General features: G+C 47.8%; 47 non-coding genes across 47 annotated transcripts; all 47 read left to right on the plus strand.

Moving 5' to 3' along the window:
- Positions 1 to 391: 391 nt before the first annotated feature.
- Positions 392 to 506, plus strand: LOC116675273 (U5 spliceosomal RNA). Its single transcript, XR_004328367.1, has one exon. It is a non-coding gene; the product is annotated as a U5 spliceosomal RNA (small nuclear RNA).
- A 272-nt stretch (positions 507 to 778) lies between these two features.
- On the plus strand, positions 779 to 967 carry LOC116675246 (U2 spliceosomal RNA). Its single transcript, XR_004328342.1, has one exon. It is a non-coding gene; the product is annotated as a U2 spliceosomal RNA (small nuclear RNA).
- A 364-nt stretch (positions 968 to 1,331) lies between these two features.
- On the plus strand, positions 1,332 to 1,444 carry LOC116675274 (U5 spliceosomal RNA). The gene has a single exon (XR_004328368.1). It is a non-coding gene; the product is annotated as a U5 spliceosomal RNA (small nuclear RNA).
- Positions 1,445 to 1,674: 230 nt separating this feature from the next.
- On the plus strand, positions 1,675 to 1,863 carry LOC116675245 (U2 spliceosomal RNA). The gene has a single exon (XR_004328341.1). It is a non-coding gene; the product is annotated as a U2 spliceosomal RNA (small nuclear RNA).
- Positions 1,864 to 2,231: 368 nt separating this feature from the next.
- Positions 2,232 to 2,348, plus strand: LOC116675249 (U5 spliceosomal RNA). The gene has a single exon (XR_004328345.1). It is a non-coding gene; the product is annotated as a U5 spliceosomal RNA (small nuclear RNA).
- A 237-nt stretch (positions 2,349 to 2,585) lies between these two features.
- Positions 2,586 to 2,776, plus strand: LOC116675243 (U2 spliceosomal RNA). Its single transcript, XR_004328339.1, has one exon. It is a non-coding gene; the product is annotated as a U2 spliceosomal RNA (small nuclear RNA).
- A 368-nt stretch (positions 2,777 to 3,144) lies between these two features.
- On the plus strand, positions 3,145 to 3,261 carry LOC116675250 (U5 spliceosomal RNA). The gene has a single exon (XR_004328346.1). It is a non-coding gene; the product is annotated as a U5 spliceosomal RNA (small nuclear RNA).
- A 238-nt stretch (positions 3,262 to 3,499) lies between these two features.
- LOC116675244 (U2 spliceosomal RNA) lies at positions 3,500 to 3,689 on the plus strand. The gene has a single exon (XR_004328340.1). It is a non-coding gene; the product is annotated as a U2 spliceosomal RNA (small nuclear RNA).
- A 368-nt stretch (positions 3,690 to 4,057) lies between these two features.
- Positions 4,058 to 4,174, plus strand: LOC116675252 (U5 spliceosomal RNA). Its single transcript, XR_004328348.1, has one exon. It is a non-coding gene; the product is annotated as a U5 spliceosomal RNA (small nuclear RNA).
- Positions 4,175 to 9,483: 5,309 nt separating this feature from the next.
- LOC116675247 (U2 spliceosomal RNA) lies at positions 9,484 to 9,672 on the plus strand. Its single transcript, XR_004328343.1, has one exon. It is a non-coding gene; the product is annotated as a U2 spliceosomal RNA (small nuclear RNA).
- Positions 9,673 to 10,040: 368 nt separating this feature from the next.
- LOC116675253 (U5 spliceosomal RNA) lies at positions 10,041 to 10,157 on the plus strand. The gene has a single exon (XR_004328349.1). It is a non-coding gene; the product is annotated as a U5 spliceosomal RNA (small nuclear RNA).
- Positions 10,158 to 10,395: 238 nt separating this feature from the next.
- Positions 10,396 to 10,586, plus strand: LOC116675229 (U2 spliceosomal RNA). Its single transcript, XR_004328325.1, has one exon. It is a non-coding gene; the product is annotated as a U2 spliceosomal RNA (small nuclear RNA).
- A 368-nt stretch (positions 10,587 to 10,954) lies between these two features.
- Positions 10,955 to 11,071, plus strand: LOC116675254 (U5 spliceosomal RNA). The gene has a single exon (XR_004328350.1). It is a non-coding gene; the product is annotated as a U5 spliceosomal RNA (small nuclear RNA).
- Positions 11,072 to 11,309: 238 nt separating this feature from the next.
- Positions 11,310 to 11,500, plus strand: LOC116675240 (U2 spliceosomal RNA). Its single transcript, XR_004328336.1, has one exon. It is a non-coding gene; the product is annotated as a U2 spliceosomal RNA (small nuclear RNA).
- A 368-nt stretch (positions 11,501 to 11,868) lies between these two features.
- Positions 11,869 to 11,985, plus strand: LOC116675255 (U5 spliceosomal RNA). Its single transcript, XR_004328351.1, has one exon. It is a non-coding gene; the product is annotated as a U5 spliceosomal RNA (small nuclear RNA).
- Positions 11,986 to 12,223: 238 nt separating this feature from the next.
- LOC116675251 (U2 spliceosomal RNA) lies at positions 12,224 to 12,414 on the plus strand. Its single transcript, XR_004328347.1, has one exon. It is a non-coding gene; the product is annotated as a U2 spliceosomal RNA (small nuclear RNA).
- Positions 12,415 to 12,782: 368 nt separating this feature from the next.
- On the plus strand, positions 12,783 to 12,899 carry LOC116675256 (U5 spliceosomal RNA). The gene has a single exon (XR_004328352.1). It is a non-coding gene; the product is annotated as a U5 spliceosomal RNA (small nuclear RNA).
- Positions 12,900 to 13,137: 238 nt separating this feature from the next.
- Positions 13,138 to 13,328, plus strand: LOC116675264 (U2 spliceosomal RNA). Its single transcript, XR_004328358.1, has one exon. It is a non-coding gene; the product is annotated as a U2 spliceosomal RNA (small nuclear RNA).
- Positions 13,329 to 13,696: 368 nt separating this feature from the next.
- Positions 13,697 to 13,813, plus strand: LOC116675258 (U5 spliceosomal RNA). The gene has a single exon (XR_004328353.1). It is a non-coding gene; the product is annotated as a U5 spliceosomal RNA (small nuclear RNA).
- Positions 13,814 to 14,051: 238 nt separating this feature from the next.
- On the plus strand, positions 14,052 to 14,242 carry LOC116675275 (U2 spliceosomal RNA). The gene has a single exon (XR_004328369.1). It is a non-coding gene; the product is annotated as a U2 spliceosomal RNA (small nuclear RNA).
- Positions 14,243 to 14,610: 368 nt separating this feature from the next.
- On the plus strand, positions 14,611 to 14,727 carry LOC116675259 (U5 spliceosomal RNA). Its single transcript, XR_004328354.1, has one exon. It is a non-coding gene; the product is annotated as a U5 spliceosomal RNA (small nuclear RNA).
- A 238-nt stretch (positions 14,728 to 14,965) lies between these two features.
- LOC116675230 (U2 spliceosomal RNA) lies at positions 14,966 to 15,156 on the plus strand. Its single transcript, XR_004328326.1, has one exon. It is a non-coding gene; the product is annotated as a U2 spliceosomal RNA (small nuclear RNA).
- A 368-nt stretch (positions 15,157 to 15,524) lies between these two features.
- LOC116675260 (U5 spliceosomal RNA) lies at positions 15,525 to 15,641 on the plus strand. Its single transcript, XR_004328355.1, has one exon. It is a non-coding gene; the product is annotated as a U5 spliceosomal RNA (small nuclear RNA).
- A 238-nt stretch (positions 15,642 to 15,879) lies between these two features.
- LOC116675231 (U2 spliceosomal RNA) lies at positions 15,880 to 16,070 on the plus strand. The gene has a single exon (XR_004328327.1). It is a non-coding gene; the product is annotated as a U2 spliceosomal RNA (small nuclear RNA).
- A 368-nt stretch (positions 16,071 to 16,438) lies between these two features.
- On the plus strand, positions 16,439 to 16,555 carry LOC116675261 (U5 spliceosomal RNA). The gene has a single exon (XR_004328356.1). It is a non-coding gene; the product is annotated as a U5 spliceosomal RNA (small nuclear RNA).
- A 238-nt stretch (positions 16,556 to 16,793) lies between these two features.
- LOC116675232 (U2 spliceosomal RNA) lies at positions 16,794 to 16,984 on the plus strand. Its single transcript, XR_004328328.1, has one exon. It is a non-coding gene; the product is annotated as a U2 spliceosomal RNA (small nuclear RNA).
- A 368-nt stretch (positions 16,985 to 17,352) lies between these two features.
- LOC116675262 (U5 spliceosomal RNA) lies at positions 17,353 to 17,469 on the plus strand. The gene has a single exon (XR_004328357.1). It is a non-coding gene; the product is annotated as a U5 spliceosomal RNA (small nuclear RNA).
- Positions 17,470 to 17,707: 238 nt separating this feature from the next.
- On the plus strand, positions 17,708 to 17,898 carry LOC116675233 (U2 spliceosomal RNA). Its single transcript, XR_004328329.1, has one exon. It is a non-coding gene; the product is annotated as a U2 spliceosomal RNA (small nuclear RNA).
- A 368-nt stretch (positions 17,899 to 18,266) lies between these two features.
- LOC116675265 (U5 spliceosomal RNA) lies at positions 18,267 to 18,383 on the plus strand. Its single transcript, XR_004328359.1, has one exon. It is a non-coding gene; the product is annotated as a U5 spliceosomal RNA (small nuclear RNA).
- A 238-nt stretch (positions 18,384 to 18,621) lies between these two features.
- On the plus strand, positions 18,622 to 18,812 carry LOC116675234 (U2 spliceosomal RNA). The gene has a single exon (XR_004328330.1). It is a non-coding gene; the product is annotated as a U2 spliceosomal RNA (small nuclear RNA).
- A 368-nt stretch (positions 18,813 to 19,180) lies between these two features.
- Positions 19,181 to 19,297, plus strand: LOC116675266 (U5 spliceosomal RNA). The gene has a single exon (XR_004328360.1). It is a non-coding gene; the product is annotated as a U5 spliceosomal RNA (small nuclear RNA).
- A 238-nt stretch (positions 19,298 to 19,535) lies between these two features.
- LOC116675235 (U2 spliceosomal RNA) lies at positions 19,536 to 19,726 on the plus strand. The gene has a single exon (XR_004328331.1). It is a non-coding gene; the product is annotated as a U2 spliceosomal RNA (small nuclear RNA).
- A 368-nt stretch (positions 19,727 to 20,094) lies between these two features.
- On the plus strand, positions 20,095 to 20,211 carry LOC116675267 (U5 spliceosomal RNA). Its single transcript, XR_004328361.1, has one exon. It is a non-coding gene; the product is annotated as a U5 spliceosomal RNA (small nuclear RNA).
- A 238-nt stretch (positions 20,212 to 20,449) lies between these two features.
- On the plus strand, positions 20,450 to 20,640 carry LOC116675236 (U2 spliceosomal RNA). Its single transcript, XR_004328332.1, has one exon. It is a non-coding gene; the product is annotated as a U2 spliceosomal RNA (small nuclear RNA).
- Positions 20,641 to 21,008: 368 nt separating this feature from the next.
- On the plus strand, positions 21,009 to 21,125 carry LOC116675268 (U5 spliceosomal RNA). Its single transcript, XR_004328362.1, has one exon. It is a non-coding gene; the product is annotated as a U5 spliceosomal RNA (small nuclear RNA).
- A 238-nt stretch (positions 21,126 to 21,363) lies between these two features.
- On the plus strand, positions 21,364 to 21,554 carry LOC116675237 (U2 spliceosomal RNA). Its single transcript, XR_004328333.1, has one exon. It is a non-coding gene; the product is annotated as a U2 spliceosomal RNA (small nuclear RNA).
- A 368-nt stretch (positions 21,555 to 21,922) lies between these two features.
- Positions 21,923 to 22,039, plus strand: LOC116675269 (U5 spliceosomal RNA). The gene has a single exon (XR_004328363.1). It is a non-coding gene; the product is annotated as a U5 spliceosomal RNA (small nuclear RNA).
- Positions 22,040 to 22,277: 238 nt separating this feature from the next.
- On the plus strand, positions 22,278 to 22,468 carry LOC116675238 (U2 spliceosomal RNA). Its single transcript, XR_004328334.1, has one exon. It is a non-coding gene; the product is annotated as a U2 spliceosomal RNA (small nuclear RNA).
- Positions 22,469 to 22,836: 368 nt separating this feature from the next.
- LOC116675270 (U5 spliceosomal RNA) lies at positions 22,837 to 22,953 on the plus strand. Its single transcript, XR_004328364.1, has one exon. It is a non-coding gene; the product is annotated as a U5 spliceosomal RNA (small nuclear RNA).
- A 238-nt stretch (positions 22,954 to 23,191) lies between these two features.
- LOC116675239 (U2 spliceosomal RNA) lies at positions 23,192 to 23,382 on the plus strand. The gene has a single exon (XR_004328335.1). It is a non-coding gene; the product is annotated as a U2 spliceosomal RNA (small nuclear RNA).
- Positions 23,383 to 23,750: 368 nt separating this feature from the next.
- LOC116675271 (U5 spliceosomal RNA) lies at positions 23,751 to 23,867 on the plus strand. The gene has a single exon (XR_004328365.1). It is a non-coding gene; the product is annotated as a U5 spliceosomal RNA (small nuclear RNA).
- A 238-nt stretch (positions 23,868 to 24,105) lies between these two features.
- On the plus strand, positions 24,106 to 24,296 carry LOC116675242 (U2 spliceosomal RNA). Its single transcript, XR_004328338.1, has one exon. It is a non-coding gene; the product is annotated as a U2 spliceosomal RNA (small nuclear RNA).
- Positions 24,297 to 24,651: 355 nt separating this feature from the next.
- On the plus strand, positions 24,652 to 24,768 carry LOC116675272 (U5 spliceosomal RNA). Its single transcript, XR_004328366.1, has one exon. It is a non-coding gene; the product is annotated as a U5 spliceosomal RNA (small nuclear RNA).
- Positions 24,769 to 25,006: 238 nt separating this feature from the next.
- LOC116675241 (U2 spliceosomal RNA) lies at positions 25,007 to 25,198 on the plus strand. The gene has a single exon (XR_004328337.1). It is a non-coding gene; the product is annotated as a U2 spliceosomal RNA (small nuclear RNA).
- Positions 25,199 to 25,568: 370 nt separating this feature from the next.
- LOC116675276 (U5 spliceosomal RNA) lies at positions 25,569 to 25,684 on the plus strand. Its single transcript, XR_004328370.1, has one exon. It is a non-coding gene; the product is annotated as a U5 spliceosomal RNA (small nuclear RNA).
- A 238-nt stretch (positions 25,685 to 25,922) lies between these two features.
- LOC116675248 (U2 spliceosomal RNA) lies at positions 25,923 to 26,104 on the plus strand. Its single transcript, XR_004328344.1, has one exon. It is a non-coding gene; the product is annotated as a U2 spliceosomal RNA (small nuclear RNA).
- A 368-nt stretch (positions 26,105 to 26,472) lies between these two features.
- Positions 26,473 to 26,582, plus strand: LOC116675277 (U5 spliceosomal RNA). The gene has a single exon (XR_004328371.1). It is a non-coding gene; the product is annotated as a U5 spliceosomal RNA (small nuclear RNA).
- The last annotated feature ends 238 nt before the right edge of the window (positions 26,583 to 26,820 follow it).

The following is a 26,820-nucleotide window of genomic DNA, read 5'->3' on the forward strand; positions in this document are numbered from 1 at the left end:
ACAGGCAAGAAGGAAGAGGCAGAGCAGGGATTGTCCCCAGCAACAGTATAGCTGACCAATCAGGCCCACAAGGGGAACCAATATAACCCTGAGCACGCTATTGTTTAAGTGCCTTTTGGGAACCTCTGTACTAGACAAGTTTCCATCTGGTCCGTGCACGTTTAACTGCCCGAAACGCATTTCATCTGTTGACCACAAGAATAAAGCTGGTTAATTCATCATGGAGTCAGTTGTCAGTTTATAGAAGGATTCTTCCAACAATTGGAGAAAAAACAGCAAGGACAAAATATTGGTGAGGCCTTGGATTTGGAAAAGCGGCAAACCAAGTGAGAATACCGCGGGGTGGACTGGGAAGACTGGCGTTTTCGGCTGCTCTCAGAGGTGGCTGTACTTACTCTGGTTTCTTTCATAACGCACAAGTCTTTCGCCTTTTACTAAAGACTTCCGTGGAGAGGAACGCCTATGAGTTGAAGTTATTTTTGGTGGGCTTTGCTGTTTGGCCAAGCCTTTTGTACTTGTGAGAACAATATGCTCTCCAAAAGGAAACTCAGATTCTTAAACGTAGCCAAATGTGACAGCATGGGAATATTGCAAGTTGGCAGGAGCTTGACCAATTGGGAAAACCACAATTGCCGTCTTTAACTAAAACTTTTGTGCTTCCCATGAAGCGCTTGGACGGGGGTGCTAAGCGAAGCTGTTATGTCCATTTAAAATTACTGGACCGTGACAACTGAGAACCGTCCGGGGAGTCGCATCTGACAGCATAGAGGTGGTGGTCATCGCTTCTCGGCCTTTTGGCTAAGATCAAGTGTAGTATCTGTTCTTATCAGTTTAATATCTGATATGTCCTCTATCAGGGGACAACATATTAAATGGATTTTTATTAATGGGAGTTGAAAAAGGGGCTTGCTCCCTTCACTCACGCATCGACCGGTATTGCAGCGTCGCTGGGAACGGTGCACCCATCTTCTGTCTTGTGGAAAAACAATTGACGATGCCGTGGAGCTGCCCGTTGCTCAACTGTCAATGGACCTGAAGAGACATGGCTGGCAGATTTACCGTCAGAAGTTGTCGCAAAACCTGAATGACCTCGTTGGGTTTCCTGGTATCAAAACGTTGTTATAATACTTGGCAAGATAAAGCCATACAAAAGTGTAGCAAGATTTGCACTATTTATTGGCGGAAAAACAGCAAGGACAAAATATTGGCCCTGTGACAGTGTGGCAATAGCCAGGCCTTGGATTTGGAAGCGGCACACCAAGTGAGAATCACCGCGAGGGTTGGGACTGGGAAGACTGGGCATTTCGGCTGCTCTCGAGCGTGGTCTGCACTTACTCTGGTTTCTCTTCATAACGCACAAGCCTTTCGCCTTTTACTAAAGACTTCCGTGGAGAGGAACGTATGAGTTGAAATTATTTTGGTGGGCTTTGCTGTTTGGTTAAGCCTTTTGTACTTGTAAAAAACAAATGCGCTCTCCATAAGGAAACTCAGATTCTAAACGCAGCTAAAATGTGACAGCATGGGAACATTGCAGGTTGGCAGAAGCTTGACCACTTGGGAAAACCAAAATTGCTTGGACGGGGGTGCCAAGTACCATGTCCTTTTAAAATTACTGGACCGTGACAACTGAGAACCGTCCGGGGAGGTCGCATCGGACAGCAAAGAGGTGGGGTCATCGCTTCTCGGCCTTTGGCTAAGATCAAGTGTAGTATCTGTTCTTATCAGTTTAATATCTGATATGTCCTCTATCAGGGGACAACATATTAAATGGATTTTTAGCAATGGGAGTTGAAAAAGGGGCTTGCTCCATTCACTCCACGCATCGACCGGTATTGCAGCGTCGCTGGGAACGGTGCACCCATCTTCTGTGTTGTGGAAAAACAATTGACGATGCACGTGGAGCTGCCCGTTGCTCAAACTGTCAATGGACCTGAAGAGACACGGCTGGCAGATTTTACCGTCAGAAGTTGTCGCAAAACCTGAATGACCTCGTTGGGTTCCTGGTATCAAAACGTTGTTATAATACTTGGCAAGATAAAGCCATACAAAAGTGTAGCAAGATTTGCACTATTTATTGGCGGAAAAACAGCAAGGACAAAATATTGGCCCTGTGAAAGTGTGGCAATAGGCCAGGCCTTGGATTTGGAAAGCGGCACACCAAGTGAGAATCACCGCGAGGGTTGGGACTGGGAAGACTGGGCATTTCGGCTGCTCTCGAGCGTGGGCTGCACTTACTCTGGTTTCTCTTCATAACGCACAAGCCTTTCGCCTTTTACTAAAGACTTCCGTGGAGAGGAACGCCTATGAGTTGAAATTATTTTTGGTGGGCTTTGCTGTTTGGTTAAGCCTTTTGTACTTGTAAAAACAAATGCGCTCTCCATAAGGAAACTCAGATTCTTAAAACGCAGCTAAAATGTGACAGCATGGGACATTGCAGGTTGGCAGAAGCTTGACCACTTGGGAAAACCAAAATTGCTTGGACGGGGGTGCCAAGTAGCAGCTGTTATGTCCTTTTAAAATTACTGGACCGTGACAACTGAGAACCGTCCGGGGAGGTCGCATCGGACAGCAAAGAGGTGGTGGTCATCGCTTCTCGGCCTTTTGGCTAAGATCAAGTGTAGTATCTGTTCTTATCAGTTTAATATCTGATATGTCCTCTATCAGGGGACAACATATTAAATGGATTTTTAGCAATGGGAGTTTAAAAAAGGGCTTGCTCCATTCACTCCACGCATCGACCCGGTATTGCAGCGTCGCTGGGAACGGTGCACCCATCTTCTGTCTTGTGGAAAAACAATTGACGATGCACGTGGAGCTGCCCGTTGCTCAAACTGTCAATGGACCTGAAGAGACATGGCTGGCAGATTTTACCGTCAGAAGTTGTCGCAAAACCTGAATGACCTCGTTGGGTTCCTGGTATCAAAACGTTGTTATAATACTTGGCAAGATAAAGCCATACAAAAGTGTAGCAAGATTTGCACTATTTATTGGCGGAAAAACAGCAAGGACAAAATATTGGCCCTGTGACAGTGTGGCAATAGGCCAGGCCTTGGATTTGGAAAGCGGCACACCAAGTGAGAATCACCGCGAGGGTTGGGACTGGGAAGACTGGGCATTTCGGCTGCTCTCGAGCGTGGGCTGCACTTACTCTGGTTTCTCTTCATAACGCACAAGCCTTTCGCCTTTTACTAAAGACTTCCGTGGAGAGGAACGCCTATGAGTTGAAATTATTTTTGGTGGGCTTTGCTGTTTGGTTAAGCCTTTTGTACTTGTAAAAAACAAATGCGCTCTCCATAAGGAAACTCAGATTCTTAAACGCAGCTAAAATGTGACAGCATGGGAACATTGCAGGTTGGCAGAAGCTTGACCACTTGGGAAAACCAAAATTGCTTGGACGGGGGTGCCAAGTAGCAGCTGTTATGTCCTTTTAAAATTACTGGACCTTGACAACTGAGAACCGTCCGGGGAGGTCGCATCGGACAGCAAAGAGGTGGTGGTCATCGCTTCTCGGCCTTTTGGCTAAGATCAAGTGTAGTATCTGTTCTTATCAGTTTAATATCTGATATGTCCTCTATCAGGGGACAACATATTAAATGGATTTTTAGCAATGGGAGTTGAAAAAGGGCTTGCTCCATTCACTCCACGCATCGACCCGGTATTGCAGCGTCGCTGGGAACGGTGCACCCATCTTCTGTCTTGTGGAAAAACAATTGACGATGCACGTGGAGCTGCCCGTTGCTCAAACTGTCAATGGACCTGAAGAGACATGGCTGGCAGATTTTACCGTCAGAAGTTGTCGCAAAACCTGAATGACCTCGTTGGGTTCCTGGTATCAAAACGTTGTTATAATACTTGGCAAGATAAAGCCATACAAAAGTGTAGCAAGATTTGCACTATTTATTGGCGGAAAAACAGCAAGGACAAAATATTGGCCCTGTGACAGTGTGGCAATAGGCCAGGCCTTGGATTTGGAAAGCGGCACACCAAGTGAGAATCACCGCGAGGGTTGGGACTGGGAAGACTGGGCATTTCGGCTGCTCTCGAGCGTGGGCTGCACTTACTCTGGTTTCTCTTCATAACGCACAAGCCTTTCGCCTTTTACTAAAGACTTCCGTGGAGAGGAACGCCTATGAGTTGAAATTATTTTTGGTGGGCTTTGCTGTTTGGTTAAGCCTTTTGTACTTGTAAAAAACAAATGCGCTCTCCATAAGGAAACTCAGATTCTTAAACGCAGCTAAAATGTGACAGCATGGGAACATTGCAGGTTGGCAGAAGCTTGACCACTTGGGAAAACCAAAATTGCTTGGACGGGGGTGCCAAGTAGCAGCTGTTATGTCCTTTTAAAATTACTGGACCGTGACAACTGAGAACCGTCCGGGGAGGTCGCATCGGACAGCAAAGAGGTGGTGGTCATCGCTTCTCGGCCTTTTGGCTAAGATCAAGTGAGGGAGATTACACGTGGACGGCAAATTGCTTGAAACATGGCAGCTGGAGGAGCACGGGAGCAGCATGTTCCGAGAGTTGGTCTGAGATACACGCTGCGGTTCCAGGTGGACTATGAAGAGGAGCAGGTTTCGTCTCGTGTGTTTTTCTGCAAGGGAGTTATTGTGGGACAGCTCCGCCTGAAGGTTGACGAGGTCTACTGCATCCAGTGGAATCCGCAGGAGAAAGCTTTTGATGTCTCCTTTCGGACGGAGGACGTTTATGGTCGGGTGGCAGAGTGCTGCAGAGCTGAAACTGGGGTGAGGCCTCTTGCTTACTACAAGGTTTTGAACCTGGACAGGCCTAATTTCCGGATGGTTTCCATTCATATGTACAATCCTTATGTGACTGACCTGGCCTTGGCTGCCTTTCTTGGGAGATACAGCGAGGTTGTGTCGAGTGCTAGATATGTGAAGGATCCAATGGGGTTTTGGACTGGTAGGCGACAGTTTCAGGTGTTGCTGAACCCTGATCCGGAGGGACCTGGCGGCTGTACACATCCATCGGCGCAGTTCAGTCTTGGAGGGGATCGTGGATATCTTTTCTACTCTAGACAACCGGATTTTTGCAGGAGATGCAAGAAGTCCGGTCATACGGAGGCAGGCTGTACGGGAGCGGGCTGCCGTTTCTGTGGACAGATGGGCCATGAGGCCTACGCATGTGCTACCCCTAGAGCCTGTCATGGATGTGGGAGTTTCGACCACCTCTACAGGACATGTCCTGGACGACGGAGGACTTTTGCTGAGGCGACCCGGGCAGCTGGGACGTCAGAAGGGCCCAAGGAGTCAGGTCGTGGATTTGACTTTGCAAGTTGTGTTCCAGGGAAGCTGGTGGAAGTGGAGCCTTTCTTGGGTGGTGAGGCAAGTGGAGGGCGGGAGACTGTCCGGGTGGAGGCGAGTTTGGAGGATGCGACCGGAGGAGGGACCTTCCTTCAAGGGCAGGATGCAGTCATCTCGGGAGAGGTAGACGTGGAGACTCGGGTGTCCCTTGTCACTGAGGGGGGATTGTTGGTCGCAGCTTCTGGCGTGGCCTCCGGGACAGTGAAGCAGGGGGCGCGACGAGGTTCTCAGGTATTTGGGGTAGGGGTTTCTATGGAGGGGGGTTTTAGTAAGAAATCAAAGGGTGGGAGGCGCAATGGGGGGGCTATAGTGGGAGCTGAGGGGGGTCTGGGTGTGGGGCACCTCTTGGGGGCTGTGGGGGAGGTAGTGGAGGGTGGGGCCCAGGTGCAGGGGAGTGGGGACACCTGTGATGGGGAGGGTGGGGAGGTGGAGGACGTTTCTGGGGATGTTCTTGCTGCTGTTTTGGGGTTAGGGTATGGTCCCTCCCCAGACTTGCCGATGCTGTCTTCTCCGGAGGGGGTGGATGCCTACAGTGGGACAAACAGACCTTCAAACGTACCGAATGAAGTGCCTTATTCTTGGGCGGAACAGATGGACGATGGGGATTGTTACTCATAGTGTGGAGGGTCTGGGTTTTTCTTTTGATTGGTTGTGTTTTTTTTTTGTCTGTTTTTTTTCTGTATACCATGGGTACGTTTAAGGTTCTTTCCTTGAATGCAAGGGGGATGAGGGATGCGGTGAAAAGACGGGTTGTTTTTGATTTTGTGGGGTCTTTTCGGGTGGCCATTTGTTTTTTACAGGAGGTACATTTGCGGGATCAGGGTGATGTTAGGAAGTTTTCGGGGGAGTGGACAAAGGGTGATTCGGCGTGGAGTGTAGGGGGGGTACACTCTACTGGGGTGGGGATTTTGTTTGGGGTTAAGGAGATAAGGGTGGAGTCTTCTTTTGTTATTGTTCAGGGGAGAATTCTGGGGGTGGATGTCTCTTGGGGGTCTGCCAAGATGAGGGTGGTTGTGGTGTATGGACCACAGACTCCAGCTGAAAGGCAGGATAGTTTTGGGTTGTTGGCGCCACATCTTGTCACTAATAGGCAGGTGATTTTGGGTGGAGATTTCAATCTAGAGTTGGGTAATGGGGGTGATCCCAGCTGTGTTTTTCTTTCCAACCTACTGGCCACACATGGTTTGGTTGATGGGGCAAGGTTGGTGAGTCCGCGGTTGGAGGGGCCCACGTGGCGGAACTCCCGGGGAATACAGAGGGTTTTAGATTATGTGTTTTTTGCAGGGTCTTATGGTTTGGTGGCGGGTCGACAGCTCCCTGTGTTTTCTCGGATCATGTTGGGCTTCTGTATGAGGTACACTCGGTGATGCCAGTTTTTGGCCCTGGGTACTGGCGTCTTAATATTAGTATTTTGGAGGAGGCGGTTTTTGAACGCTTTTTTCGGGTATTTTTTAGTGGTCTGTTAGGTCTCAGACCTATGTGCTCAGGGGTGATTGAGTGGTGGGAGGTAGTCAAGGAGCGCGTGAAGTTGTTTTGTATCCAGTATTGTAGAAGAAAGGTGAGGGTGGCGAGGAGGGAGTTGCATCGCCTGCAGTACCTTCTCGAGCTCGAGTATGCCAGGGGAAATTGTGGTGGCATTGTGAATCAAGGGGTTTGTGGCTCCTTAAAGGAGCGATTGAGGGTGATTTATGAGGGTAGGGCACGAGCATACTTACTGCGTGCTCGTAGTGCTTACCTTGAGGGTGCCGAGACATGTTCTGCAGCGTTCTTTTCATCTATAAGGGCTGACAGGGCTAAGAAGGTGGTTATTGGGGTGAGGGACGAGCAGGGCAGGGTTGTAGACGGTGAGGTTGAAATGGTGCTAGCGGCCACTGGCTATTTCCGCACGCATTTTCGGGAACGGGAGATAGAGGTGGAGGGGGGTGAGGTCTTTTTGGATGCACTGACCCAACGGGTTCCTGCTGACATTGTGCAGGCTATGGGGGCTCCGATTACCCTTGTAGAACTTGAAGGGGCTCTGAGGGGCATGAACAAGCGGAAGGTGCCGGGTATTGATGGACTTCCGGTAGAGTTTTATCTCAAGTTTTGGGATTTACTCGGTCCGGTTGTTTTGGAGGTGTTGGCTGACATGTTTCGAACAGGTGTGATGGGACGGTCGGTGGCCACGGGTGTGATTTCCCTTCTGTATAAGAAGGGGATCGCACCGATCTGGGGAATTGGAGACCACTTACAATGTTGTGTGTCGACTATAAACTCCTGGCTAAGGTACTGGCAAATCGGCTGGGGTTGGCGCTTCCTCATGTGGTCCATGTGGACCAGACATGTGGGGTTGCGGGGCGCTCTTTGAGATGGAATCTCCAGCTCATCCGGGATGCTGTTGCTTGGGCTGAGGACAGGCGGGTGCCACTTATGGTGGTTGCGCTTGACCAGGTGCAGGCTTTTGACAGGGTGCAATGGGGTTTTATGTTCAGGGTGTTAGAGAGGTTGGGTTTTGGTCAGGGTTTTCTTAGGTGGCTGGGCATATTGTACAAAGGGGTGGGGAGTACAGTATCTGTTAACGGTCATCTTGGGGATGTGTTCCGGGTTTTTTCTGGGGTGAGGCAAGGTTGTCCTCTCTCGCCTCTGCTCTACATTCTCTACATGGAACCCCTTGCAGCAGTCATTCGGGCTGATCCAGGTGTGAAAGGGTTTTTGGTACCGGGCAGCGGGGGCCTTAGGGTGAAGCTGTCTCAGTATGCAGATGATACCACTCTGCTGTTGGACAGTGAGGCTTGCCTGATAAGATCCCTGGAGATTCTACGGGGATATGGTCGGGTGGCAGGGACAGAGTTGAACTGTTCTAAGTCTGCCGTTAAGCTTTTTGGTCGTTGGGTGGGACAGATGAATGTGCCAGGAGGGCTGACGCTCTGCACGGGACCTTTGAAGGTGCTTGGGGTCAGTTTTGACAGGGCTCAAAGTGCGACGGCCAATTGGTCTGGGCGATTGCTGGTTGTCCAGAGGAAGCTCGCACTCTGGAAGGGACGGTGCCTGACTTTTGTGGGGAAGGTACTTGTTCTGAAGGTGGATATATTGCCTTCTCTGTTGTTTTTGGCGTACATCTACCCGCTTCCGGTTGGTATGAGGAGGCCACTTATGCGGATTGTTTTCCGTTTCCTTTGGGGTGGGAGTTTTGAGTATGTGGCAAGGGCACGTATGATGGCTGGTGTTGATGCTGGGGGGAGAGGTGTGCCGCACCTCCCGCTGAAACTGGATTGCATGTTTGTGTCATTTTTGACTCAGGAGTTGTCTGCTCCAGTGGTGCATCCGTCAGGTTACTTCCTGAGGCTCTATTTCGCTTATCAGACTAGAGGTCTGATGGTTTGGAGCAATCTGGCACCCCGGGTGGAGCAGTTGCCATGGCACTACCTCCATGCGGCCAGGTGGTTGAAGGCTCATCCTGAGGTTTCAGATCCAGCATTGAGGCTGGATCACAGGGTTCTCTATGGAGAAGTAAGTCGGAGAGTGATTGCGCCACCTGTGGTTGGTACCCCATCTCCGATTTGGAGGGCTATCCAGCCGAGAGGGCTTGACAATGGTCTTAAGGATTTAAATTGGTTGTGCCTTCACAGGTGCCTGCCGGTGCGTGATATAATGTACAGGCATGGTTTGGCGAAGTCTCCAGTCTGTCCTAGGTTGGGGTGCAAAGAGGTGGAGACAGTCAGACATGTCATGTGGGGCTGTCCGTTTGCTGGTAAGGTTTGGGGCAGGGCTGGGGCGATGTGGGAACAATTGGTTTCTGGGCTTCGGCTGACATGGGAAATGGTGGACCGTGGGGTAGGTTTGGGGGGTGCAAATTTCCTTCCATGGTTGATTGTTAGTATTGTGAAGAGGGGCTTGTGGTGGGCTAGGCAAGACCTGGTTAGGAAGAACAGGGATGATGGGGTGGTGGGGGTGACAAGGCGGGTTGAGTTCGATTTGAAGAGCAGAATCAAAAGGGACATTGAGAAGTGGGGGAAGCATGCTGCCTTGGAGAGGTGGAAAGGAGGGTTAGGGTGGGAATGGTAGCATCATGCAGTATTTGTTTGTCTGGTTTGTTTTGTTTATGGTTTGGTATGGGTTGTGTGGGGTTGAGGGTAGGTTGTGCATTGTATTATTTATTGTATTGTATGGTCTGTTGAAGCTTGTGGTTTGAATGTTAATAAACTTTAATAAAAAAAAATCTGTTCTTATCAGTTTAATATCTGATATGTCCTCTATCAGGGGACAACATATTAAATGGATTTTTAGCAATGGGAGTTGATAAAGGGGCTTGCTCCATTCACTCCACGCATCGACCCGGTATTGCAGCGTCGCTGGGAACGGTGCACCCATCTTCTGTCTTGTGGAAAAACAATTGACGATGCACGTGGAGCTGCCCGTTGCTCAAACTGTCAATGGACCTGAAGAGACATGGCTGGCAGATTTTACCGTCAGAAGTTGTCGCAAAACCTGAATGACCTCGTTGGGTTCCTGGTATCAAAACGTTGTTATAATACTTGGCAAGATAAAGCCATACAAAAGTGTAGCAAGATTTGCACTATTTATTGGCGGAAAAACAGCAAGGACAAAATATTGGCCCTGTGACAGTGTGGCAATAGGCCAGGCCTTGGATTTGGAAAGCGGCACACCAAGTGAGAATCACCGCGAGGGTTGGGACTGGGAAGACTGGGCATTTCGGCTGCTCTCGAGCGTGGGCTGCACTTACTCTGGTTTCTCTTCATAACGCACAAGCCTTTCGCCTTTTACTAAAGACTTCCGTGGAGAGGAACGCCTATGAGTTGAAATTATTTTTGGTGGGCTTTGCTGTTTGGTTAAGCCTTTTGTACTTGTAAAAAACAAATGCGCTCTCCATAAGGAAACTCAGATTCTTAAACGCAGCTAAAATGTGACAGCATGGGAACATTGCAGGTTGGCAGAAGCTTGACCACTTGGGAAAACCAAAATTGCTTGGACGGGGGTGCCAAGTAGCAGCTGTTATGTCCTTTTAAAATTACTGGACCGTGACAACTGAGAACCGTCCGGGGAGGTCGCATCGGACAGCAAAGAGGTGGTGGTCATCGCTTCTCGGCCTTTTGGCTAAGATCAAGTGTAGTATCTGTTCTTATCAGTTTAATATCTGATATGTCCTCTATCAGGGGACAACATATTAAATGGATTTTTAGCAATGGGAGTTGAAAAAGGGGCTTGCTCCATTCACTCCACGCATCGACCCGGTATTGCAGCGTCGCTGGGAACGGTGCACCCATCTTCTGTCTTGTGGAAAAACAATTGACGATGCACGTGGAGCTGCCCGTTGCTCAAACTGTCAATGGACCTGAAGAGACATGGCTGGCAGATTTTACCGTCAGAAGTTGTCGCAAAACCTGAATGACCTCGTTGGGTTCCTGGTATCAAAACGTTGTTATAATACTTGGCAAGATAAAGCCATACAAAAGTGTAGCAAGATTTGCACTATTTATTGGCGGAAAAACAGCAAGGACAAAATATTGGCCCTGTGACAGTGTGGCAATAGGCCAGGCCTTGGATTTGGAAAGCGGCACACCAAGTGAGAATCACCGCGAGGGTTGGGACTGGGAAGACTGGGCATTTCGGCTGCTCTCGAGCGTGGGCTGCACTTACTCTGGTTTCTCTTCATAACGCACAAGCCTTTCGCCTTTTACTAAAGACTTCCGTGGAGAGGAACGCCTATGAGTTGAAATTATTTTTGGTGGGCTTTGCTGTTTGGTTAAGCCTTTTGTACTTGTAAAAAACAAATGCGCTCTCCATAAGGAAACTCAGATTCTTAAACGCAGCTAAAATGTGACAGCATGGGAACATTGCAGGTTGGCAGAAGCTTGACCACTTGGGAAAACCAAAATTGCTTGGACGGGGGTGCCAAGTAGCAGCTGTTATGTCCTTTTAAAATTACTGGACCGTGACAACTGAGAACCGTCCGGGGAGGTCGCATCGGACAGCAAAGAGGTGGTGGTCATCGCTTCTCGGCCTTTTGGCTAAGATCAAGTGTAGTATCTGTTCTTATCAGTTTAATATCTGATATGTCCTCTATCAGGGGACAACATATTAAATGGATTTTTAGCAATGGGAGTTGAAAAAGGGGCTTGCTCCATTCACTCCACGCATCGACCCGGTATTGCAGCGTCGCTGGGAACGGTGCACCCATCTTCTGTCTTGTGGAAAAACAATTGACGATGCACGTGGAGCTGCCCGTTGCTCAAACTGTCAATGGACCTGAAGAGACATGGCTGGCAGATTTTACCGTCAGAAGTTGTCGCAAAACCTGAATGACCTCGTTGGGTTCCTGGTATCAAAACGTTGTTATAATACTTGGCAAGATAAAGCCATACAAAAGTGTAGCAAGATTTGCACTATTTATTGGCGGAAAAACAGCAAGGACAAAATATTGGCCCTGTGACAGTGTGGCAATAGGCCAGGCCTTGGATTTGGAAAGCGGCACACCAAGTGAGAATCACCGCGAGGGTTGGGACTGGGAAGACTGGGCATTTCGGCTGCTCTCGAGCGTGGGCTGCACTTACTCTGGTTTCTCTTCATAACGCACAAGCCTTTCGCCTTTTACTAAAGACTTCCGTGGAGAGGAACGCCTATGAGTTGAAATTATTTTTGGTGGGCTTTGCTGTTTGGTTAAGCCTTTTGTACTTGTAAAAAACAAATGCGCTCTCCATAAGGAAACTCAGATTCTTAAACGCAGCTAAAATGTGACAGCATGGGAACATTGCAGGTTGGCAGAAGCTTGACCACTTGGGAAAACCAAAATTGCTTGGACGGGGGTGCCAAGTAGCAGCTGTTATGTCCTTTTAAAATTACTGGACCGTGACAACTGAGAACCGTCCGGGGAGGTCGCATCGGACAGCAAAGAGGTGGTGGTCATCGCTTCTCGGCCTTTTGGCTAAGATCAAGTGTAGTATCTGTTCTTATCAGTTTAATATCTGATATGTCCTCTATCAGGGGACAACATATTAAATGGATTTTTAGCAATGGGAGTTGAAAAAGGGGCTTGCTCCATTCACTCCACGCATCGACCCGGTATTGCAGCGTCGCTGGGAACGGTGCACCCATCTTCTGTCTTGTGGAAAAACAATTGACGATGCACGTGGAGCTGCCCGTTGCTCAAACTGTCAATGGACCTGAAGAGACATGGCTGGCAGATTTTACCGTCAGAAGTTGTCGCAAAACCTGAATGACCTCGTTGGGTTCCTGGTATCAAAACGTTGTTATAATACTTGGCAAGATAAAGCCATACAAAAGTGTAGCAAGATTTGCACTATTTATTGGCGGAAAAACAGCAAGGACAAAATATTGGCCCTGTGACAGTGTGGCAATAGGCCAGGCCTTGGATTTGGAAAGCGGCACACCAAGTGAGAATCACCGCGAGGGTTGGGACTGGGAAGACTGGGCATTTCGGCTGCTCTCGAGCGTGGGCTGCACTTACTCTGGTTTCTCTTCATAACGCACAAGCCTTTCGCCTTTTACTAAAGACTTCCGTGGAGAGGAACGCCTATGAGTTGAAATTATTTTTGGTGGGCTTTGCTGTTTGGTTAAGCCTTTTGTACTTGTAAAAAACAAATGCGCTCTCCATAAGGAAACTCAGATTCTTAAACGCAGCTAAAATGTGACAGCATGGGAACATTGCAGGTTGGCAGAAGCTTGACCACTTGGGAAAACCAAAATTGCTTGGACGGGGGTGCCAAGTAGCAGCTGTTATGTCCTTTTAAAATTACTGGACCGTGACAACTGAGAACCGTCCGGGGAGGTCGCATCGGACAGCAAAGAGGTGGTGGTCATCGCTTCTCGGCCTTTTGGCTAAGATCAAGTGTAGTATCTGTTCTTATCAGTTTAATATCTGATATGTCCTCTATCAGGGGACAACATATTAAATGGATTTTTAGCAATGGGAGTTGAAAAAGGGGCTTGCTCCATTCACTCCACGCATCGACCCGGTATTGCAGCGTCGCTGGGAACGGTGCACCCATCTTCTGTCTTGTGGAAAAACAATTGACGATGCACGTGGAGCTGCCCGTTGCTCAAACTGTCAATGGACCTGAAGAGACATGGCTGGCAGATTTTACCGTCAGAAGTTGTCGCAAAACCTGAATGACCTCGTTGGGTTCCTGGTATCAAAACGTTGTTATAATACTTGGCAAGATAAAGCCATACAAAAGTGTAGCAAGATTTGCACTATTTATTGGCGGAAAAACAGCAAGGACAAAATATTGGCCCTGTGACAGTGTGGCAATAGGCCAGGCCTTGGATTTGGAAAGCGGCACACCAAGTGAGAATCACCGCGAGGGTTGGGACTGGGAAGACTGGGCATTTCGGCTGCTCTCGAGCGTGGGCTGCACTTACTCTGGTTTCTCTTCATAACGCACAAGCCTTTCGCCTTTTACTAAAGACTTCCGTGGAGAGGAACGCCTATGAGTTGAAATTATTTTTGGTGGGCTTTGCTGTTTGGTTAAGCCTTTTGTACTTGTAAAAAACAAATGCGCTCTCCATAAGGAAACTCAGATTCTTAAACGCAGCTAAAATGTGACAGCATGGGAACATTGCAGGTTGGCAGAAGCTTGACCACTTGGGAAAACCAAAATTGCTTGGACGGGGGTGCCAAGTAGCAGCTGTTATGTCCTTTTAAAATTACTGGACCGTGACAACTGAGAACCGTCCGGGGAGGTCGCATCGGACAGCAAAGAGGTGGTGGTCATCGCTTCTCGGCCTTTTGGCTAAGATCAAGTGTAGTATCTGTTCTTATCAGTTTAATATCTGATATGTCCTCTATCAGGGGACAACATATTAAATGGATTTTTAGCAATGGGAGTTGAAAAAGGGGCTTGCTCCATTCACTCCACGCATCGACCCGGTATTGCAGCGTCGCTGGGAACGGTGCACCCATCTTCTGTCTTGTGGAAAAACAATTGACGATGCACGTGGAGCTGCCCGTTGCTCAAACTGTCAATGGACCTGAAGAGACATGGCTGGCAGATTTTACCGTCAGAAGTTGTCGCAAAACCTGAATGACCTCGTTGGGTTCCTGGTATCAAAACGTTGTTATAATACTTGGCAAGATAAAGCCATACAAAAGTGTAGCAAGATTTGCACTATTTATTGGCGGAAAAACAGCAAGGACAAAATATTGGCCCTGTGACAGTGTGGCAATAGGCCAGGCCTTGGATTTGGAAAGCGGCACACCAAGTGAGAATCACCGCGAGGGTTGGGACTGGGAAGACTGGGCATTTCGGCTGCTCTCGAGCGTGGGCTGCACTTACTCTGGTTTCTCTTCATAACGCACAAGCCTTTCGCCTTTTACTAAAGACTTCCGTGGAGAGGAACGCCTATGAGTTGAAATTATTTTTGGTGGGCTTTGCTGTTTGGTTAAGCCTTTTGTACTTGTAAAAAACAAATGCGCTCTCCATAAGGAAACTCAGATTCTTAAACGCAGCTAAAATGTGACAGCATGGGAACATTGCAGGTTGGCAGAAGCTTGACCACTTGGGAAAACCAAAATTGCTTGGACGGGGGTGCCAAGTAGCAGCTGTTATGTCCTTTTAAAATTACTGGACCGTGACAACTGAGAACCGTCCGGGGAGGTCGCATCGGACAGCAAAGAGGTGGTGGTCATCGCTTCTCGGCCTTTTGGCTAAGATCAAGTGTAGTATCTGTTCTTATCAGTTTAATATCTGATATGTCCTCTATCAGGGGACAACATATTAAATGGATTTTTAGCAATGGGAGTTGAAAAAGGGGCTTGCTCCATTCACTCCACGCATCGACCCGGTATTGCAGCGTCGCTGGGAACGGTGCACCCATCTTCTGTCTTGTGGAAAAACAATTGACGATGCACGTGGAGCTGCCCGTTGCTCAAACTGTCAATGGACCTGAAGAGACATGGCTGGCAGATTTTACCGTCAGAAGTTGTCGCAAAACCTGAATGACCTCGTTGGGTTCCTGGTATCAAAACGTTGTTATAATACTTGGCAAGATAAAGCCATACAAAAGTGTAGCAAGATTTGCACTATTTATTGGCGGAAAAACAGCAAGGACAAAATATTGGCCCTGTGACAGTGTGGCAATAGGCCAGGCCTTGGATTTGGAAAGCGGCACACCAAGTGAGAATCACCGCGAGGGTTGGGACTGGGAAGACTGGGCATTTCGGCTGCTCTCGAGCGTGGGCTGCACTTACTCTGGTTTCTCTTCATAACGCACAAGCCTTTCGCCTTTTACTAAAGACTTCCGTGGAGAGGAACGCCTATGAGTTGAAATTATTTTTGGTGGGCTTTGCTGTTTGGTTAAGCCTTTTGTACTTGTAAAAAACAAATGCGCTCTCCATAAGGAAACTCAGATTCTTAAACGCAGCTAAAATGTGACAGCATGGGAACATTGCAGGTTGGCAGAAGCTTGACCACTTGGGAAAACCAAAATTGCTTGGACGGGGGTGCCAAGTAGCAGCTGTTATGTCCTTTTAAAATTACTGGACCGTGACAACTGAGAACCGTCCGGGGAGGTCGCATCGGACAGCAAAGAGGTGGTGGTCATCGCTTCTCGGCCTTTTGGCTAAGATCAAGTGTAGTATCTGTTCTTATCAGTTTAATATCTGATATGTCCTCTATCAGGGGACAACATATTAAATGGATTTTTAGCAATGGGAGTTGAAAAAGGGGCTTGCTCCATTCACTCCACGCATCGACCCGGTATTGCAGCGTCGCTGGGAACGGTGCACCCATCTTCTGTCTTGTGGAAAAACAATTGACGATGCACGTGGAGCTGCCCGTTGCTCAAACTGTCAATGGACCTGAAGAGACATGGCTGGCAGATTTTACCGTCAGAAGTTGTCGCAAAACCTGAATGACCTCGTTGGGTTCCTGGTATCAAAACGTTGTTATAATACTTGGCAAGATAAAGCCATACAAAAGTGTAGCAAGATTTGCACTATTTATTGGCGGAAAAACAGCAAGGACAAAATATTGGCCCTGTGACAGTGTGGCAATAGGCCAGGCCTTGGATTTGGAAAGCGGCACACCAAGTGAGAATCACCGCGAGGGTTGGGACTGGGAAGACTGGGCATTTCGGCTGCTCTCGAGCGTGGGCTGCACTTACTCTGGTTTCTCTTCATAACGCACAAGCCTTTCGCCTTTTACTAAAGACTTCCGTGGAGAGGAACGCCTATGAGTTGAAATTATTTTTGGTGGGCTTTGCTGTTTGGTTAAGCCTTTTGTACTTGTAAAAAACAAATGCGCTCTCCATAAGGAAACTCAGATTCTTAAACGCAGCTAAAATGTGACAGCATGGGAACATTGCAGGTTGGCAGAAGCTTGACCACTTGGGAAAACCAAAATTGCTTGGACGGGGGTGCCAAGTAGCAGCTGTTATGTCCTTTTAAAATTACTGGACCGTGACAACTGAGAACCGTCCGGGGAGGTCGCATCGGACAGCAAAGAGGTGGTGGTCATCGCTTCTCGGCCTTTTGGCTAAGATCAAGTGTAGTATCTGTTCTTATCAGTTTAATATCTGATATGTCCTCTATCAGGGGACAACATATTAAATGGATTTTTAGCAATGGGAGTTGAAAAAGGGGCTTGCTCCATTCACTCCACGCATCGACCCGGTATTGCAGCGTCGCTGGGAACGGTGCACCCATCTTCTGTCTTGTGGAAAAACAATTGACGATGCACGTGGAGCTGCCCGTTGCTCAAACTGTCAATGGACCTGAAGAGACATGGCTGGCAGATTTTACCGTCAGAAGTTGTCGCAAAACCTGAATGACCTCGTTGGGTTCCTGGTATCAAAACGTTGTTATAATACTTGGCAAGATAAAGCCATACAAAAGTGTAGCAAGATTTGCACTATTTATTGGCGGAAAAACAGCAAGGACAAAATATTGGCCCTGTGACAGTGTGGCAATAGGCCAGGCCTTGGATTTGGAAAGCGGCACACCAAGTGAGAATCACCGCGAGGGTTGGGACTGGGAAGACTGGGCATTTCGGCTGCTCTCGAGCGTGGGCTGCACTTACTCTGGTTTCTCTTCATAACGCACAAGCCTTTCGCCTTTTACTAAAGACTTCCGTGGAGAGGAACGCCTATGAGTTGAAATTATTTTTGGTGGGCTTTGCTGTTTGGTTAAGCCTTTTGTACTTGTAAAAAACAAATGCGCTCTCCATAAGGAAACTCAGATTCTTAAACGCAGCTAAAATGTGACAGCATGGGAACATTGCAGGTTGGCAGAAGCTTGACCACTTGGGAAAACCAAAATTGCTTGGACGGGGGTGCCAAGTAGCAGCTGTTATGTCCTTTTAAAATTACTGGACCGTGACAACTGAGAACCGTCCGGGGAGGTCGCATCGGACAGCAAAGAGGTGGTGGTCATCGCTTCTCGGCCTTTTGGCTAAGATCAAGTGTAGTATCTGTTCTTATCAGTTTAATATCTGATATGTCCTCTATCAGGGGACAACATATTAAATGGATTTTTAGCAATGGGAGTTGAAAAAGGGGCTTGCTCCATTCACTCCACGCATCGACCCGGTATTGCAGCGTCGCTGGGAACGGTGCACCCATCTTCTGTCTTGTGGAAAAACAATTGACGATGCACGTGGAGCTGCCCGTTGCTCAAACTGTCAATGGACCTGAAGAGACATGGCTGGCAGATTTTACCGTCAGAAGTTGTCGCAAAACCTGAATGACCTCGTTGGGTTCCTGGTATCAAAACGTTGTTATAATACTTGGCAAGATAAAGCCATACAAAAGTGTAGCAAGATTTGCACTATTTATTGGCGGAAAAACAGCAAGGACAAAATATTGGCCCTGTGACAGTGTGGCAATAGGCCAGGCCTTGGATTTGGAAAGCGGCACACCAAGTGAGAATCACCGCGAGGGTTGGGACTGGGAAGACTGGGCATTTCGGCTGCTCTCGAGCGTGGGCTGCACTTACTCTGGTTTCTCTTCATAACGCACAAGCCTTTCGCCTTTTACTAAAGACTTCCGTGGAGAGGAACGCCTATGAGTTGAAATTATTTTTGGTGGGCTTTGCTGTTTGGTTAAGCCTTTTGTACTTGTAAAAAACAAATGCGCTCTCCATAAGGAAACTCAGATTCTTAAACGCAGCTAAAATGTGACAGCATGGGAACATTGCAGGTTGGCAGAAGCTTGACCACTTGGGAAAACCAAAATTGCTTGGACGGGGGTGCCAAGTAGCAGCTGTTATGTCCTTTTAAAATTACTGGACCGTGACAACTGAGAACCGTCCGGGGAGGTCGCATCGGACAGCAAAGAGGTGGTGGTCATCGCTTCTCGGCCTTTTGGCTAAGATCAAGTGTAGTATCTGTTCTTATCAGTTTAATATCTGATATGTCCTCTATCAGGGGACAACATATTAAATGGATTTTTAGCAATGGGAGTTGAAAAAGGGGCTTGCTCCATTCACTCCACGCATCGACCCGGTATTGCAGCGTCGCTGGGAACGGTGCACCCATCTTCTGTCTTGTGGAAAAACAATTGACGATGCACGTGGAGCTGCCCGTTGCTCAAACTGTCAATGGACCTGAAGAGACATGGCTGGCAGATTTTACCGTCAGAAGTTGTCGCAAAACCTGAATGACCTCGTTGGGTTCCTGGTATCAAAACGTTGTTATAATACTTGGCAAGATAAAGCCATACAAAAGTGTAGCAAGATTTGCACTATTTATTGGCGGAAAAACAGCAAGGACAAAATATTGGCCCTGTGACAGTGTGGCAATAGGCCAGGCCTTGGATTTGGAAAGCGGCACACCAAGTGAGAATCACCGCGAGGGTTGGGACTGGGAAGACTGGGCATTTCGGCTGCTCTCGAGCGTGGGCTGCACTTACTCTGGTTTCTCTTCATAACGCACAAGCCTTTCGCCTTTTACTAAAGACTTCCGTGGAGAGGAACGCCTATGAGTTGAAATTATTTTTGGTGGGCTTTGCTGTTTGGTTAAGCCTTTTGTACTTGTAAAAAACAAATGCGCTCTCCATAAGGAAACTCAGATTCTTAAACGCAGCTAAAATGTGACAGCATGGGAACATTGCAGGTTGGCAGAAGCTTGACCACTTGGGAAAACCAAAATTGCTTGGACGGGGGTGCCAAGTAGCAGCTGTTATGTCCTTTTAAAATTACTGGACCGTGACAACTGAGAACCGTCCGGGGAGGTCGCATCGGACAGCAAAGAGGTGGTGGTCATCGCTTCTCGGCCTTTTGGCTAAGATCAAGTGTAGTATCTGTTCTTATCAGTTTAATATCTGATATGTCCTCTATCAGGGGACAACATATTAAATGGATTTTTAGCAATGGGAGTTGAAAAAGGGGCTTGCTCCATTCACTCCACGCATCGACCCGGTATTGCAGCGTCGCTGGGAACGGTGCACCCATCTTCTGTCTTGTGGAAAAACAATTGACGATGCACGTGGAGCTGCCCGTTGCTCAAACTGTCAATGGACCTGAAGAGACATGGCTGGCAGATTTTACCGTCAGAAGTTGTCGCAAAACCTGAATGACCTCGTTGGGTTCCTGGTATCAAAACGTTGTTATAATACTTGGCAAGATAAAGCCATACAAAAGTGTAGCAAGATTTGCACTATTTATTGGCGGAAAAACAGCAAGGACAAAATATTGGCCCTGTGACAGTGTGGCAATAGGCCAGGCCTTGGATTTGGAAAGCGGCACACCAAGTGAGAATCACCGCGAGGGTTGGGACTGGGAAGACTGGGCATTTCGGCTGCTCTCGAGCGTGGGCTGCACTTACTCTGGTTTCTCTTCATAACGCACAAGCCTTTCGCCTTTTACTAAAGACTTCCGTGGAGAGGAACGCCTATGAGTTGAAATTATTTTTGGTGGGCTTTGCTGTTTGGTTAAGCCTTTTGTACTTGTAAAAAACAAATGCGCTCTCCATAAGGAAACTCAGATTCTTAAACGCAGCTAAAATGTGACAGCATGGGAACATTGCAGGTTGGCAGAAGCTTGACCACTTGGGAAAACCAAAATTGCTTGGACGGGGGTGCCAAGTAGCAGCTGTTATGTCCTTTTAAAATTACTGGACCGTGACAACTGAGAACCGTCCGGGGAGGTCGCATCGGACAGCAAAGAGGTGGTGGTCATCGCTTCTCGGCCTTTTGGCTAAGATCAAGTGTAGTATCTGTTCTTATCAGTTTAATATCTGATATGTCCTCTATCAGGGGACAACATATTAAATGGATTTTTAGCAATGGGAGTTGAAAAAGGGGCTTGCTCCATTCACTCCACGCATCGACCCGGTATTGCAGCGTCGCTGGGAACGGTGCACCCATCTTCTGTCTTGTGGAAAAACAATTGACGATGCACGTGGAGCTGCCCGTTGCTCAAACTGTCAATGGACCTGAAGAGACATGGCTGGCAGATTTTACCGTCAGAAGTTGTCGCAAAACCTGAATGACCTCGTTGGGTTCCTGGTATCAAAACGTTGTTATAATACTTGGCAAGATAAAGCCATACAAAAGTGTAGCAAGATTTGCACTATTTATTGGCGGAAAAACAGCAAGGACAAAATATTGGCCCTGTGACAGTGTGGCAATAGGCCAGGCCTTGGATTTGGAAAGCGGCACACCAAGTGAGAATCACCGCGAGGGTTGGGACTGGGAAGACTGGGCATTTCGGCTGCTCTCGAGCGTGGGCTGCACTTACTCTGGTTTCTCTTCATAACGCACAAGCCTTTCGCCTTTTACTAAAGACTTCCGTGGAGAGGAACGCCTATGAGTTGAAATTATTTTTGGTGGGCTTTGCTGTTTGGTTAAGCCTTTTGTACTTGTAAAAAACAAATGCGCTCTCCATAAGGAAACTCAGATTCTTAAACGCAGCTAAAATGTGACAGCATGGGAACATTGCAGGTTGGCAGAAGCTTGACCACTTGGGAAAACCAAAATTGCTTGGACGGGGGTGCCAAGTAGCAGCTGTTATGTCCTTTTAAAATTACTGGACCGTGACAACTGAGAACCGTCCGGGGAGGTCGCATCGGACAGCAAAGAGGTGGTGGTCATCGCTTCTCGGCCTTTTGGCTAAGATCAAGTGTAGTATCTGTTCTTATCAGTTTAATATCTGATATGTCCTCTATCAGGGGACAACATATTAAATGGATTTTTAGCAATGGGAGTTGAAAAAGGGGCTTGCTCCATTCACTCCACGCATCGACCCGGTATTGCAGCGTCGCTGGGAACGGTGCACCCATCTTCTGTCTTGTGGAAAAACAATTGACGATGCACGTGGAGCTGCCCGTTGCTCAAACTGTCAATGGACCTGAAGAGACATGGCTGGCAGATTTTACCGTCAGAAGTTGTCGCAAAACCTGAATGACCTCGTTGGGTTCCTGGTATCAAAACGTTGTTATAATACTTGGCAAGATAAAGCCATACAAAAGTGTAGCAAGATTTGCACTATTTATTGGCGGAAAAACAGCAAGGACAAAATATTGGCCCTGTGACAGTGTGGCAATAGGCCAGGCCTTGGATTTGGAAAGCGGCACACCAAGTGAGAATCACCGCGAGGGTTGGGACTGGGAAGACTGGGCATTTCGGCTGCTCTCGAGCGTGGGCTGCACTTACTCTGGTTTCTCTTCATAACGCACAAGCCTTTCGCCTTTTACTAAAGACTTCCGTGGAGAGGAACGCCTATGAGTTGAAATTATTTTTGGTGGGCTTTGCTGTTTGGTTAAGCCTTTTGTACTTGTAAAAAACAAATGCGCTCTCCATAAGGAAACTCAGATTCTTAAACGCAGCTAAAATGTGACAGCATGGGAACATTGCAGGTTGGCAGAAGCTTGACCACTTGGGAAAACCAAAATTGCTTGGACGGGGGTGCCAAGTAGCAGCTGTTATGTCCTTTTAAAATTACTGGACCGTGACAACTGAGAACCGTCCGGGGAGGTCGCATCGGACAGCAAAGAGGTGGTGGTCATCGCTTCTCGGCCTTTTGGCTAAGATCAAGTGTAGTATCTGTTCTTATCAGTTTAATATCTGATATGTCCTCTATCAGGGGACAACATATTAAATGGATTTTTAGCAATGGGAGTTGAAAAAGGGGCTTGCTCCATTCACTCCACGCATCGACCCGGTATTGCAGCGTCGCTGGGAACGGTGCACCCATCTTCTGTCTTGTGGAAAAACAATTGACGATGCACGTGGAGCTGCCCGTTGCTCAAACTGTCAATGGACCTGAAGAGACATGGCTGGCAGATTTTACCGTCAGAAGTTGTCGCAAAACCTGAATGACCTCGTTGGGTTCCTGGTATCAAAACGTTGTTATAATACTTGGCAAGATAAAGCCATACAAAAGTGTAGCAAGATTTGCACTATTTATTGGCGGAAAAACAGCAAGGACAAAATATTGGCCCTGTGACAGTGTGGCAATAGGCCAGGCCTTGGATTTGGAAAGCGGCACACCAAGTGAGAATCACCGCGAGGGTTGGGACTGGGAAGACTGGGCATTTCGGCTGCTCTCGAGCGTGGGCTGCACTTACTCTGGTTTCTCTTCATAACGCACAAGCCTTTCGCCTTTTACTAAAGACTTCCGTGGAGAGGAACGCCTATGAGTTGAAATTATTTTTGGTGGGCTTTGCTGTTTGGTTAAGCCTTTTGTACTTGTAAAAAACAAATGCGCTCTCCATAAGGAAACTCAGATTCTTAAACGCAGCTAAAATGTGACAGCATGGGAACATTGCAGGTTGGCAGAAGCTTGACCACTTGGGAAAACCAAAATTGCTTGGACGGGGGTGCCAAGTAGCAGCTGTTATGTCCTTTTAAAATTACTGGACCGTGACAACTGAGAACCGTCCGGGGAGGTCGCATCGGACAGCAAAGAGGTGGTGGTCATCGCTTCTCGGCCTTTTGGCTAAGATCAAGTGTAGTATCTGTTCTTATCAGTTTAATATCTGATATGTCCTCTATCAGGGGACAACATATTAAATGGATTTTTAGCAATGGGAGTTGAAAAAGGGGCTTGCTCCATTCACTCCACGCATCGACCCGGTATTGCAGCGTCGCTGGGAACGGTGCACCCATCTTCTGTCTTGTGGAAAAACAATTGACGATGCACGTGGAGCTGCCCGTTGCTCAAACTGTCAATGGACCTGAAGAGACATGGCTGGCAGATTTTACCGTCAGAAGTTGTCGCAAAACCTGAATGACCTCGTTGGGTTCCTGGTATCAAAACGTTGTTATAATACTTGGCAAGATAAAGCCATACAAAAGTGTAGCAAGATTTGCACTATTTATTGGCGGAAAAACAGCAAGGACAAAATATTGGCCCTGTGACAGTGTGGCAATAGGCCAGGCCTTGGATTTGGAAAGCGGCACACCAAGTGAGAATCACCGCGAGGGTTGGGACTGGGAAGACTGGGCATTTCGGCTGCTCTCGAGCGTGGGCTGCACTTACTCTGGTTTCTCTTCATAACGCACAAGCCTTTCGCCTTTTACTAAAGACTTCCGTGGAGAGGAACGCCTATGAGTTGAAATTATTTTTGGTGGGCTTTGCTGTTTGGTTAAGCCTTTTGTACTTGTAAAAAACAAATGCGCTCTCCATAAGGAAACTCAGATTCTTAAACGCAGCTAAAATGTGACAGCATGGGAACATTGCAGGTTGGCAGAAGCTTGACCACTTGGGAAAACCAAAATTGCTTGGACGGGGGTGCCAAGTAGCAGCTGTTATGTCCTTTTAAAATTACTGGACCGTGACAACTGAGAACCGTCCGGGGAGGTCGCATCGGACAGCAAAGAGGTGGTGGTCATCGCTTCTCGGCCTTTTGGCTAAGATCAAGTGTAGTATCTGTTCTTATCAGTTTAATTTCTGATATGTCCTCTATCAGGGGACAACATATTAAATGGATTTTTAGCAATGGGAGTTGAAAAAGGGGCTTGCTCCATTCACTCCACGCATCGACCCGGTATTGCAGCGTCGCTGGGAACGGTGCACCCATCTTCTGTCTTGTGGAAAAACAATTGACGATGCACGTGGAGCTGCCCGTTGCTCAAACTGTCAATGGACCTGAAGAGACATGGCTGGCAGATTTTACCGTCAGAAGTTGTCGCAAAACCTGAATGACCTCGTTGGGTTCCTGGTATCAAAACGTTGTTATAATACTTGGCAAGATAAAGCCATACAAAAGTGTAGCAAGATTTGCACTATTTATTGGCGGAAAAACAGCAAGGACAAAATATTGGCCCTGTGACAGTGTGCCTTGGATTTGGAAAGCGGCACACCAAGTGAGAATCACCGCGAGGGTTGGGACTGGGAAGACTGGGCATTTCGGCTGCTCTCGAGCGTGGGCTGCACTTACTCTGGTTTCTCTTCATAACGCACAAGCCTTTCGCCTTTTACTAAAGACTTCCGTGGAGAGGAACGCCTATGAGTTGAAATTATTTTTGGTGGGCTTTGCTGTTTGGTTAAGCCTTTTGTACTTGTAAAAAACAAATGCGCTCTCCATAAGGAAACTCAGATTCTTAAACGCAGCTAAAATGTGACAGCATGGGAACATTGCAGGTTGGCAGAAGCTTGACCACTTGGGAAAACCAAAATTGCTTGGACGGGGGTGCCAAGTAGCAGCTGTTATGTCCTTTTAAAATTACTGGACCGTGACAACTGAGAACCGTCCGGGGAGGTCGCATCGGACAGCAAAGAGGTGGTGGTCATCGCTTCTCGGCCTTTTGGCTAAGATCAAGTGTAGTATCTGTTCTTATCAGTTTAATATCTGATATGTCCTCTATCAGGGGACAACATATTAAATGGATTTTTAGCAATGGGAGTTGAAAAAAGGGGCTTGCTCCATTCACTCCACGCATCGACCCGGTATTGCAGCGTCGCTGGGAACGGTGCACCCATCTTCTGTCTTGTGGAAAAACAATTGACGATGCACGTGGAGCTGCCCGTTGCTCAAACTGTCAATGGACCTGAAGAGACATGGCTGGCAGATTTTACCGTCAGAAGTTGTCGCAAAACCTGAATGACCTCGTTGGGTTCCTGGTATCAAAACGTTGTTATAATACTTGGCAAGATAAAGCCATACAAAAGTGTAGCAAGATTTGCACTATTTATTGGCGGAAAAAAACAGCAAGGACAAAATATTGGCCCTGTGACAGTGTGGCAATAGGCCAGGCCTTGGATTTGGAAAGCGGCACACCAAGTGAGAATCACCGCGAGGGTTGGGACTGGGAAGACTGGGCATTTCGGCTGCTCTCGAGCGTGGGCTGCACTTACTCTGGTTTCTCTCATAACGCACAAGCCTTTCGCCTTTTACTAAAGACTTCCGTGGAGAGGAACGCCTATGAGTTGAAATTATTTTTGGTGGGCTTTGCTGTTTGGTTAAGCCTTTTGTACTTGTAAAAAACAAATGCGCTCTCCATAAGGAAACTCAGATTCTTAAACGCAGCTAAAATGTGACAGCATGGGAACATTGCAGGTTGGCAGAAGCTTGACCACTTGGGAAAACCAAAATTGCTTGGACGGGGGTGCCAAGTAGCAGCTGTTATGTCCTTTTAAAATTACTGGACCGTGACAACTGAGAACCGTCCGGGGAGGTCGCATCGGACAGCAAAGAGGTGGTGGTCATCGCTTCTCGGCCTTTGGCTAAGATCAAGTGTGTATCTGTTCTTATCAGTTTAACTTCTGTCGTCTCTATCAGGGGAAAACATATAAATGGTTTTTAGCAATGGAGTTGAAAAAGGGGCTTGCTCCAGTCACTCCACGCATCGACCGGTATGCAGCGTCGCTAGGGAACGGTGCACCCATCTTCTGTCTTGTGGAAAAACAATTGACGAGCACGTGGAGCTGCGTTGCTCAAACTTCAATGGACCGGAAGACATGGCTGGCAGATTTACCGTCAGAAGTTGTCGCAAAACCTGAATGACCTCGTTGGGTTCCTGGTATCAAAACGTTGGTCATAATAATTGGCAGCTAAAGCCATACAAAATTGTAGCAAGATTGGCACTAATGATGGCGGAAAAAAAAAAAAACAGCAAGGACAAAAATATTGGCCCTGTGACAGTGTGGCAATAGGCCAGGCCTTGGATTTGGAAAGCGGAAACCAAGTGAGAATCACCGCGAGGGTGGGGGACTGGGAAGACTGGGCATTGCGGTGCTCTCGCCGGGGGGCTGCACTTACTCTGGTTTTTCTTCATAAAGCACAGCCTTTCGCTTGTACTAAAGACTTCCGTGGAGAGGAACGCTATGAGTTGAATTATTTTTGGTGGCTTTGCTGTGGTTAAGCCTTTGACTTGTAAAAAACAAAATGTGCTCTCCATAAGGAAAACTCAGATCTTAAACGCAGCTAAATGTGGACAGCATGGGAACATTGCAGGTTGGCAGAGAGCTTGACCACTTGGGGAAAACCAAAATGCTTGGACGGGGGGGCCAAGTAGCAGCTGTTGTATCCTTTAAAAATTACTGGACCGTGACAACTGAGACCGTCCGGGGGAGGTCGCATCGGACAGCAAAGAGGTGGTGGTC

Source organism: Etheostoma spectabile, unplaced genomic scaffold (genome assembly GCF_008692095.1).
Source record: "Etheostoma spectabile isolate EspeVRDwgs_2016 unplaced genomic scaffold, UIUC_Espe_1.0 scaffold00001730, whole genome shotgun sequence".
Lineage (NCBI taxonomy): Eukaryota > Metazoa > Chordata > Actinopteri > Perciformes > Percidae > Etheostoma > Etheostoma spectabile.